General features: G+C 40.0%; 1 protein-coding gene across 2 annotated transcripts in view; it reads left to right on the top strand.

The window, feature by feature from the left end:
• Positions 1 to 353: 353 nt before the first annotated feature.
• TAB2 (TGF-beta activated kinase 1 (MAP3K7) binding protein 2) overlaps positions 354 to 9,415 on the top strand; it is a 66,006-nt gene continuing 56,944 nt past the window's right edge. The window contains exon 1 of one of the 2 annotated variants that reach the window (XM_063124549.1): positions 354 to 653. The gene's annotated coding sequence lies outside the window, so the exon portion shown is untranslated. The remainder of the gene's footprint in view (positions 654 to 9,415) is intronic. The other variant, XM_063124548.1, reaches the window with a different exon arrangement.

Below are 9,415 nucleotides of genomic sequence, written 5' to 3'. Positions count from 1 at the left end.
CTTTCGGTTGCAAGTGGCGGCGCGGTCTGGCACTTTTGCGCCGCTCACTGTGAGGAAGTCCAATGGCGAGAGGGGTGGGTTGCTCCCTTGAGGCTCCCGCCGGGGGTGGCTGCCAGAGGCCATACGGCTGTCAAACTGACCCCTGCTCTGCTCAGCATTACCAGCCGTTCCCTAGGCAACAGATTCCCTCCGCCCTTCTCTCCTCTAGCTTGTACCTCCTCCTCCACTCCTCCTCCTCCCCTGTTATCCCGTTAGCACTCGGGGCAAGATCTCGCGAGGCTTGCCAACTGGAGTGGCCGCCATATTGTGTGACACTATTTTGATTTGGACTCGGCTGGCTGAGACGCGCAGCGAGAGAAGAAGGAGGTGGAGGAGGGGGGAGGGACGGGAGCGACTGGGAAGCCGGAACGGTTCCAAGCGAGGTCGGGAGCGGCGCCTGCAAGATACCCACCCGCCTACCCGAGCCTCCCCTTCTTCTCTGCCCGCCACAACAGCAGCACCAGCACGGAACCCCCCTTCCTCCCTCCCCCGGTGGCGGTGGGAGGAGGAGGTGGCGGCGGCGGCGGCTCCAGAGTGGCTCCGAGGTGTCCGCCTTGCCGGTTGGAGGTGGCGGCGGCTGAGGGAGGCGGAGGAGGAGCCGGTGTAGAAGAAGGGTAAGGCTAACTCCGCCGAGGCGGGCCTGATGGTGGCTTGCTTCTTTTCCTTCAAGACGCTCGGCCCAGAGGCCTGGGAGGGACTGGATATCCCCCTCCCCTGTCTGGGGCCCACTTCGGCCTCCTTTCCCCGGGGAAGGGAAAGGCTACCGGAGAATCCCGAGAGTAGAGGCGGCACTGACCCAAACGGCCCCCTTCGCAGCGGTAGTCGCTCTGTAGGGTGCCTTGCTAGCACTGTCGCTTTCGACCAGATGGTAAACCTGTGAGGCAAGGTGGCGGTGGTCCCATTTTATAGGTGAGGAGTTGAGGCTGAGAGAGTAACGCTTGCGCTGGGTCGCCTAGTCAGTCTGTGGATGAATTGGGAATTGAACCCAGTTCCAAAGTTCTAAACTCTTGGATGTAGTGTTGGACCTACTCACCGTGTATGAAAGGCATGGCCTCAGACCAACGTTTGGGGAGGCCTTGCAAGGGTGGCAAGAATATTTTCCTTGATGAACTTGAAGTTCGTTGTTTGGGGCTTGTGTGTAACCGTCTGTGTTTTGCCTTGCTTCTCCTTCTGCAATGGGCAGTGCCCTGTTGAATCCCAAAATGTCTGGATTTGATAGATCTAGACACTTTGGACTGGTTATTTATTAAAATGTTTATATTCTACATTTTCCGTTCCATTTAAGGAACATTCAAGGTGGCAACGACAGATAATTAGAAACAGTTTAAGAATAAGAGATTCAAGTGACATAGCATTAAAAGAAAAAAGCAGTTCAGTCACGGACTAAAAGTCCTACAAAACAGAATAGTATTTATCAAATGCTGGAAAGGCACCAAGTAGGGGCAGAGAATTCCAGAGTCTAGACACTACAATGGAGAAGGCCCTGTTTTAGGTACCCACCAATAATACTTCAGTGAACAATGGGATCTTGAGCAGGGTTTCTCTAGAAGATCTGAACAGCTGGGCAGGATTATCTGAGGGAAGGTGCATCCTTTTAAATATCTTGATTCTAAACCATTTTGCACCTTAAACTGGGCTTGTAAGTAAACCAGAAGTGAAAGCAGCTGATGTAATAGCAGAACTTACCTCAATTAATACTTACACCAATTAAAATTCTTATTGCGGCATTCTTCAAAAGCAGAAGTTTCCCAGCTCTATTGCAGAATTTGCTGCAGTAATCCAACTTGGATGTGACCAGGGCATGTGTGACAGTGACGAGATCAGCTCTCTAGGAATCTAAGCTGAGCAGAAGCATTCCTGGCCATGATTGCAGCAGCATCATCCAGGAGCAAAGCACTCCCAGATTGTGAATCTTAACTTTTCACGAGGGGTGCAGCCCAGTCGAGGCTCTACCCCCATACTCTTGCTGATCAATAGCTACCTTGTTTGCCCAGATCCAATCCTTCACTGCTCCCAAAAACCAGTTAAGATTGTCCCTGGACACTGATGGAAAGGAGATATAGGGTTGGGTGTCATCAGCATATTGATGGTCCTAAACCCCTGGACAATCTCTCTCAGGACTTTTATGTAGATGTTAAATAATGTAGGTGGCAGAATAGAACCCTGTAGAACCGCAAAGACCAGATTTGAGGTTGGGTAGTAGATACCCTCCCCCCACTACCACCACCTGGAACCTACTCTCCAGGAAGGACTGCAATTATAAGTAAGCAAAACAGTGTCCCTAGCTGAATTCCAGCAACGGTGTAGAATAACACCGTGGTCATGATACGGAAAGCCAATGAGAGGTCCAACAGAACCAACAAGGAAGTACTTGCCCTGCATAGTTATGACAGTTTCATTATTGAAAGATAATGTCAATAACATTTGTCACTATAGCAGTGCAATCCTGTACATGTCTACTGAGAAATAAGCCCCATTGACTTCAGTGGGGTTTACATCCGGATCATTGGGTATAGGTTTGCTGCCTAAGTACCATTTTTTTGTTTTGTTCATGATATTTTTTTGAGAGAGTGTCTTACTTAGATCTATTATATGACGTGCTACATTGTATATGTACTAAATTTGGTGGTGCTACTTATGGGAAAAGAAGATTTGTTGCAAATATGTGTATCTTGGTTTCATGCCTATATTTTTGGATGGTTGTATTTTCCTTGTTCAGGTTAATTTTAGTTAGCTGAAAGTGATTTCTACTTGTTGGAACAGCTGGTTTGCTTCTTTTATCATGCTGCTAGACCAAGTGTATTTTTTGGAATAATTTAGCAGTTGTTGAAAGCCTTATAAGTAAACTTCTCAACCATAATTTTTGACTAATCATAATTAAGATGTCAGTTTTGAGTTTGATACAGGATGGGTAAAGCTGTGGTACTGCCATTGACAAAGTGTAAACTCTAGTTTTCTTTTTGTAAACTATATACAAATGTTTTGAAGTAATTTTACTAGGTGTTCTTTAAAAAAAGAAAGAAAAAAATTGGCAGTGAATACTGTATTCTTTGTGTGTAGCTGGATATCTTAAGATGTTACAAAGCAGTTTTAGACCTTGGTCTGGTCTGCAGCCAGTATTGCCTATAGTATGCAAATATTGGGTGTAAATTAAAAATATAATGTGCATCATTCCTTTAGGAATATAATGAAATTGAGAAAACATTGTGAATAATGTCTTAGCATATTGCTTCAGTAATAGTAATTATGGAGCCGTTCACATAACACAACAGCCCAGGCTGAAGATACGGGGTGTGTTGAGCACCCATGGGAACCAGGTTGTATATGGGACCCTGCTCAGGGGTTGTTGTGTTGTGCAAACCCGACAAGTGTGGGTTATGCTAGGGTTAACCTCACACAATCCACACATGTTGCCATGCAGAGTGCACCAGTTCAAGGAGCCACCAAGCCATGCCCCCACCCCAGTTTTCTGCTCCTGCTCAACAGGCATTCAGTACTCAGTGGCCACTGAGTATGGTCAGGTCTCAATAAGTTTTGTTTGGGGTTTGTTTTCTTAAGTTTTTTTGTGCTTCTGCAAACTTCAGTTTCTCTCGATCATGCTGATACGTCACTCCTGTTTCTCAATGGCCCTGTTTTTAGCAGCAATCCTGTCAGCAGGCAACATCTGGGTATAAGTATGATAAATAAAAAATAAATAAATAAAAAACATCTGAGTTGGCTATTATAAGTTCAATAAGATTTTGGATTTTTAAAGAAACATCAATTCCTTCCTTGCACTCTGCTTCTGTAAATCTGGGATAATTTTTTTCTAGTTGGGAGAGATGCTGTCAATTTTATTTATGTGAAACGTATTCAATGTAAAGGATTTCAGTTTCCCATTATGAGTGAAAATATAATATTGTTGACTTATGTCTGTGAATAATTGTTGTTCATTATACCTTTCTGAAGCCATGGTGTAAAAAGGTTGAAACACATAAACATCACTGTCTGTAAGCTTTAGAACTTAATAACTTACAATGTTAATGTACTTTTAAAATTCATTAACATTGCTCTGTCGGTTGAATAGGTATTAATAGGTATTAACATTTTCCAGCTCTTTTTTCAGCATTAGAGGCACATCAGAAACATGTCTTAAACTAATGGCTCAGAGCTTGATTTGAGTGAGTACTTAGCACTAGAAGCTTTCTTCCAGACTCTGGCCCTGAAACATGTGAAGTAGTACTTTTGCGGATGTGCATAACATATTTTCCTTAGTCTTGAATACTCGTAACCAATCCCTGCATTATTAAGGGGGCGGGCAAGGAGTTTTCAGATCAGACTGTGTGGCTTTCTGGGAACCTTGAGCCTTGTATATAATGTAATGATTATGTAATTTTTGATTTTGGCAGGTACTGGAGAATAGTTATGAGACATAGAGCTTTGCTCTGAAATATATTGTTAAATTCAGCCTTTTTCTCAAAATCTTATCTGTAAAACATAGATTTTTAAATAATGAATCTGGTTGTCTTGTGTACCAACTTGTTTCCTATTTTTTCAGCACTTTAGCTAACATTATTTCAAATGTGCCAAATGAGGGTTAACAACATATTTCTCCCACCCCCTGTAATTATAACAGTAAGAACCCGTAAGCTGAACAAGTAACTTGGCACCACATTTGTTTTTGAATCTATGCTGCCAAACTTTTGGGTAAGCTTTATATGTGAAATTTTCTCTACATTGAGGGCCAACGTACACCATCATATATGGATTATAGAGTTTGACTTTCTTTTGTCACAGGTATATAAATTTGCTAGTGTATGTGCTCTTTCCTACATGGAGATGTCCTAACATCTCTTTTTATAAATCCCACGTTTATTAAATGATCTCCATGTTGGAAAATTCACCTATGAAGAAGCTGTATCTGGCAACTCTGTATTTTGTGGAGAAAGTATACAACCATAACTATTAATATTAGCTAGAGGAAATGCCAGTTATCTATGCATTTAACAAAGTTTTTACAAGTAGAATATACTGTTCTTACCATGTTGCCAATTATGTTAGTCTCTAATATCTTCCCTCTTAATTGATCTCCATTATTTTTCAAGTAGAAATCATTTGAGCTCTAGGAACCACCACTTGGGGGCCTTTATCAGGTCATGGCAGCAGTGGGGGGTCAGTGTGATGCTGTGGAGCAGATTCGTCTGGAACTTTGTTTGGTGGTGGTGGTGGGCCTTTTTCCTATCTTCCCTCCACATCGTCCAACCAAGCCCTCATCATTCACTTACCAGGCAGACAAATTCTGACAGGCTTACTTGGTCTTTGGACTAGTATAGATCTTTTCTTTGTCACTAAAAGAGTGCTTTGTCTAAACAGTGCTGCAAAATCTCCCAGCACAGGTCCACAGTGTTCTCCCTTTCACCTGCACATTCAATTTCCCTTCCAGCACCTGTGCAGTGGACCACTGTAGCTATCTAGTCATGTTGCTCTTTCCTCTTGGGCTCCTCCCCTCCAGAACTAATTGGCAGATTGCTCCCAAATTCTTCTCTTCTCCCCACCCCAACACTTTAGAAGTCTCATGATTCCCCACCCATGAAGCCTGCTCTGGTACACCAAATCTCAGCAGCCAGTCCACCTCTAAAGCTAACAAAAGGGTAAAGCTGGAGAGCCCCTGCTGATAATAAGCAGCTACTGGGGTGTGTGTGTATGAATGAGGGAGAGAGAGGTAGGCTAGGGTTCCCAGAGACCACCTTCCTAGGGATTTTATCACATTCTTCCCTTGAGTATAGGTGCATACTAGGGCATTTCCTGAAAAACTGGGAGGGCTCCTAGCTTTCATAATGGTGGCTTAGGAACTCATTGCTGGTAAACTTTAAGTCTAATTTATTTAAATACTTGTCAGTTAAAGAGGACTTTTAAATTTTAGTTTGCATGTTGTGATACATAGAAGAAGTGCTGTTAAACTGAGAATGTATTAAGGTAAAAACAAATAGATGACTGCATAAGGTGTCTTCTGTCATGAGGAATTGATGTTAAGAATAATGGAAGGAATAGCCATGCCAAGGTATGGGAGAATTTCTGAGTTCACTACAAATTCATGAGTGAGTGATTCAACTGACTCTCTCTAAAGTTGCAACAGTATTAAACATTCTGTCACTTTAGTTGTTTTCACAGGAAATAGAACTAAAAAAAAATCCCAGTGATTCAAAATTTGAATGTTCTTTTCAGTTATACTCAAAGTGCAAATATTTAAATAGCCAAACTGAAAATGTGTTTACTCCAGCGTGACATAAGCTGTGGCTGAGGCTTTTATTACTACTTTGATACTATCTATTGTAATTCTAAGTTTGTTGTAAAGATTTTGCAAGTTCAAGATAACCCTAACTTGGTGTACTTTTGTTTTTGTTCGTGTCAAAAGAAATAATTTATTTGTCTTACTTTTTCAGAGAAATATCAATTACAGGCAACAGTTAATTAAAATAGAGCTTTTATTTGGTAGTATTAGGAACAAAATGAACAATAATAGATGACAGTCTTGTTTTAAAAATTCTGAAATTTACAGTCAGGATAAATTATTATTTATTATTTATTGCATTTATATACCGCTACATAGCTGAAGCTCTCTGGGCGGTTTACATAATATACCCTTTTGTTTGGTCTTAATAATGATATTCCCTGCCTGTGCATTTTGAGATTTTTCTTATGGACTTATTTGGCTTACTTTTTGTTGTTAAAAACTGGCACTTTTATGGCTACCTCAAGTTAACGCACATAGTGAACTTATTTATACTAAGCACATAGAATGTTTAAAAACATTCTGTATAAAGTGTTCGCTTAAATCTATTTAGTTTCATTGATTTCAGTGGAACATCTTTCTGAGTACATCTGCTTAAGTTTGCATCTGTAATAGTTACTTTCCAACACTATTGTGATTATAACTTGGGTATTTCTTATTTACAGATCTATTTTATTGTAAGGGGCAAATTAAGTATAATTAATGTCAAGTCAACTGACTGGGTAATGTACTTGTAACTACATACTGGATAATTTATGAAATGCTGTGTGCCCAATAGTTGATGAAATGTATTTCTAGATAATATCTTGTTGCTCTAAGTATGTAAATGTTTCTGATCAGAAAACTTGAAGACATGGGGGGAAATGCATTTCTTGAAAGATATAATGGTTTAACAATTCTAGAAACAATTGAGTCAAGTATAAAGAAAATAACTTTGTCTTGGAAATAAAACAATGTTATACTCATATAAAACAGCTATGCGTGGTCAATTTTAATAAGAATACGGAAAACTGTGCACATTCTATTCTGAGCACAAATGCAGATCAAATTTCACTTTCTTTAGAGATAAGCAATTTAAAACTTACTCAATCCTGGTAAGAGCATGTGTGGAATTCAGTCCACTTTTACTGCAAGGAAATAAATACTTTAGAACAGTACTTCTGTTGTTGTGATTTGTAGTTAACATGAGTAAAACTTCTGTTTTGTTGCTGCAGGGTATGGCATCCTTGCAAAAAATGTCAGTGATAAAAGGAAATACTAAAGTTCTAACTTTTACATTAATTACTTATAAATATATATTTAACATACACCACATTCAGTCATCTGTATGTGAGAGTGTCTTTTTTTCAGAATTGGCCTGCTTGTGCAGATGAATTTGTTAAATTGAAATCTTGTCTATAATGCATTCAGGCAGATCCATGAAATCAGGGGAAGCTGTATGTATACAATACAGCGTAGTACTACTTACTTTAGCCTTACTTTAGTGATATTAAAGTTACTTAATCTTATAGAAGATTTAGAATTTTTTAATTATTATTATTATTATTATTTACAATATTTCTATACCATTCAGTATCTAAAACAGATTCCAGAGCGGTGAACATAAGTATAAACGGGGGAGGGGGGAAGATTTAAAAAGCAAATTAAAATCGTTCAATTTAAAATAAAGATGCATAAGAACTTTTCTTATGCATCTATTTTTTCCTATGTTTCTTTGCTTCACAACTTTGTATAAAATTGGTTGATAGGAATATTTAGACAAAGGATTGTTTTCTGTGGAAACCTGTAATATGTGCATGTTCAGTTGGATTCAGAAGTAGTCTGCCTGGGATTGAAGTTTTAGGGCAATATAATGTTACATAAGGCAGCCCTGCTAATATACGGGGTTATAAGCCTACAGAACATTTTAATCGTTCTAATGTCAGGCATTATGCCTGTCAATACCAGATGCTGGGGAGCATGACCAGTAAGGTGCCTTTTTGCTCCTGTCCTGCTTGTAGATTTCCCATAGACATCTGGTTAGCAACTGTGTGAACAGAATGCTTGACTAGTTAGGCTTTTGGTATGCCCCGGTACAGCTTTTCTTTTGTTTTTAATAGCCTGCTGGCCCATACATAGGTATGTTAGTCATCATTGGAAAGAAGGGGAAAGTGCAGGTAGTTAATATATGAACATAAGAACTGTACTGGATTAGATCAAAGGCCTATCTCATCTAGCATTATTTTTATATAGTGGCCAACCAGATGTCTATGAGGAAGTCCACAGCAGAATGTGAGCACCCTTCCACTCATATTCCCCAGCAAATGGAATACAGAGGCATACTCCCACTGATACTGGAGGTCATATATAGGCATCATGGCTGATAGCCATTGATAGCCTTCTCCTCAAAGAGTTTCTCTAATTCTCTTTAAAGCCATGAAAGTTGGTGGACATCACTACATCTAATGGTCATGAATGCCATAGTTTATGCACTGTGTGAAGAAATACTTTTATCTATCCTGAATTTCCCAGTGTTCAGCTTCGTTAGAAGACACTTGGGCTCTAGTATTATATGAGAGGGAGAAAAACATCTCCTTATCCAGTATCTTCACACCATACATAATTTTATACACCTGTATCAAATCCTTTACTCAACTATTTCCTGAGCTTTATATATGCTTCCCTGGCTGATGAAATTCTTCCAAGACTTGTGATAATTATAAGAAAAAATCCTGTTTACAAGCATATCACAGGGGGCTTTGTACAGGCAAGGCCCATGCATGGGAGATAAAGAAACCAAACACTTTGTCCAGGTAAAGAGGTCCAGATAAGCCTGGCCTAGATGCAAGCTCATTACCATGATGAAAAGAATGGAAGCTAAACTGTACATCATGCTGTATGCTTATAATTCTATATCATGCTTGAGAATGCAAACTTCTGTGTATCTGTATGAGGTGTTCAGATATTGTAAATTATGGTGAGAGTTGCTGGAACCAATCAGAACAGAACAATCTGCGCAACCGTTTTTCTACAACAGTGAGTGAGCATGCCTGTATAGGGAACTATCTAGGACTTGTTTTGGGAGAACATGTGCCACTATATGTGACATGATTTGTCAAGAAATGC

The sequence above is a fragment of the Elgaria multicarinata genome, chromosome 4, assembly GCF_023053635.1.
Source record: "Elgaria multicarinata webbii isolate HBS135686 ecotype San Diego chromosome 4, rElgMul1.1.pri, whole genome shotgun sequence".
Lineage (NCBI taxonomy): Eukaryota > Metazoa > Chordata > Lepidosauria > Squamata > Anguidae > Elgaria > Elgaria multicarinata.
This window is presented reverse-complemented; position numbering and strand designations above follow the sequence as displayed.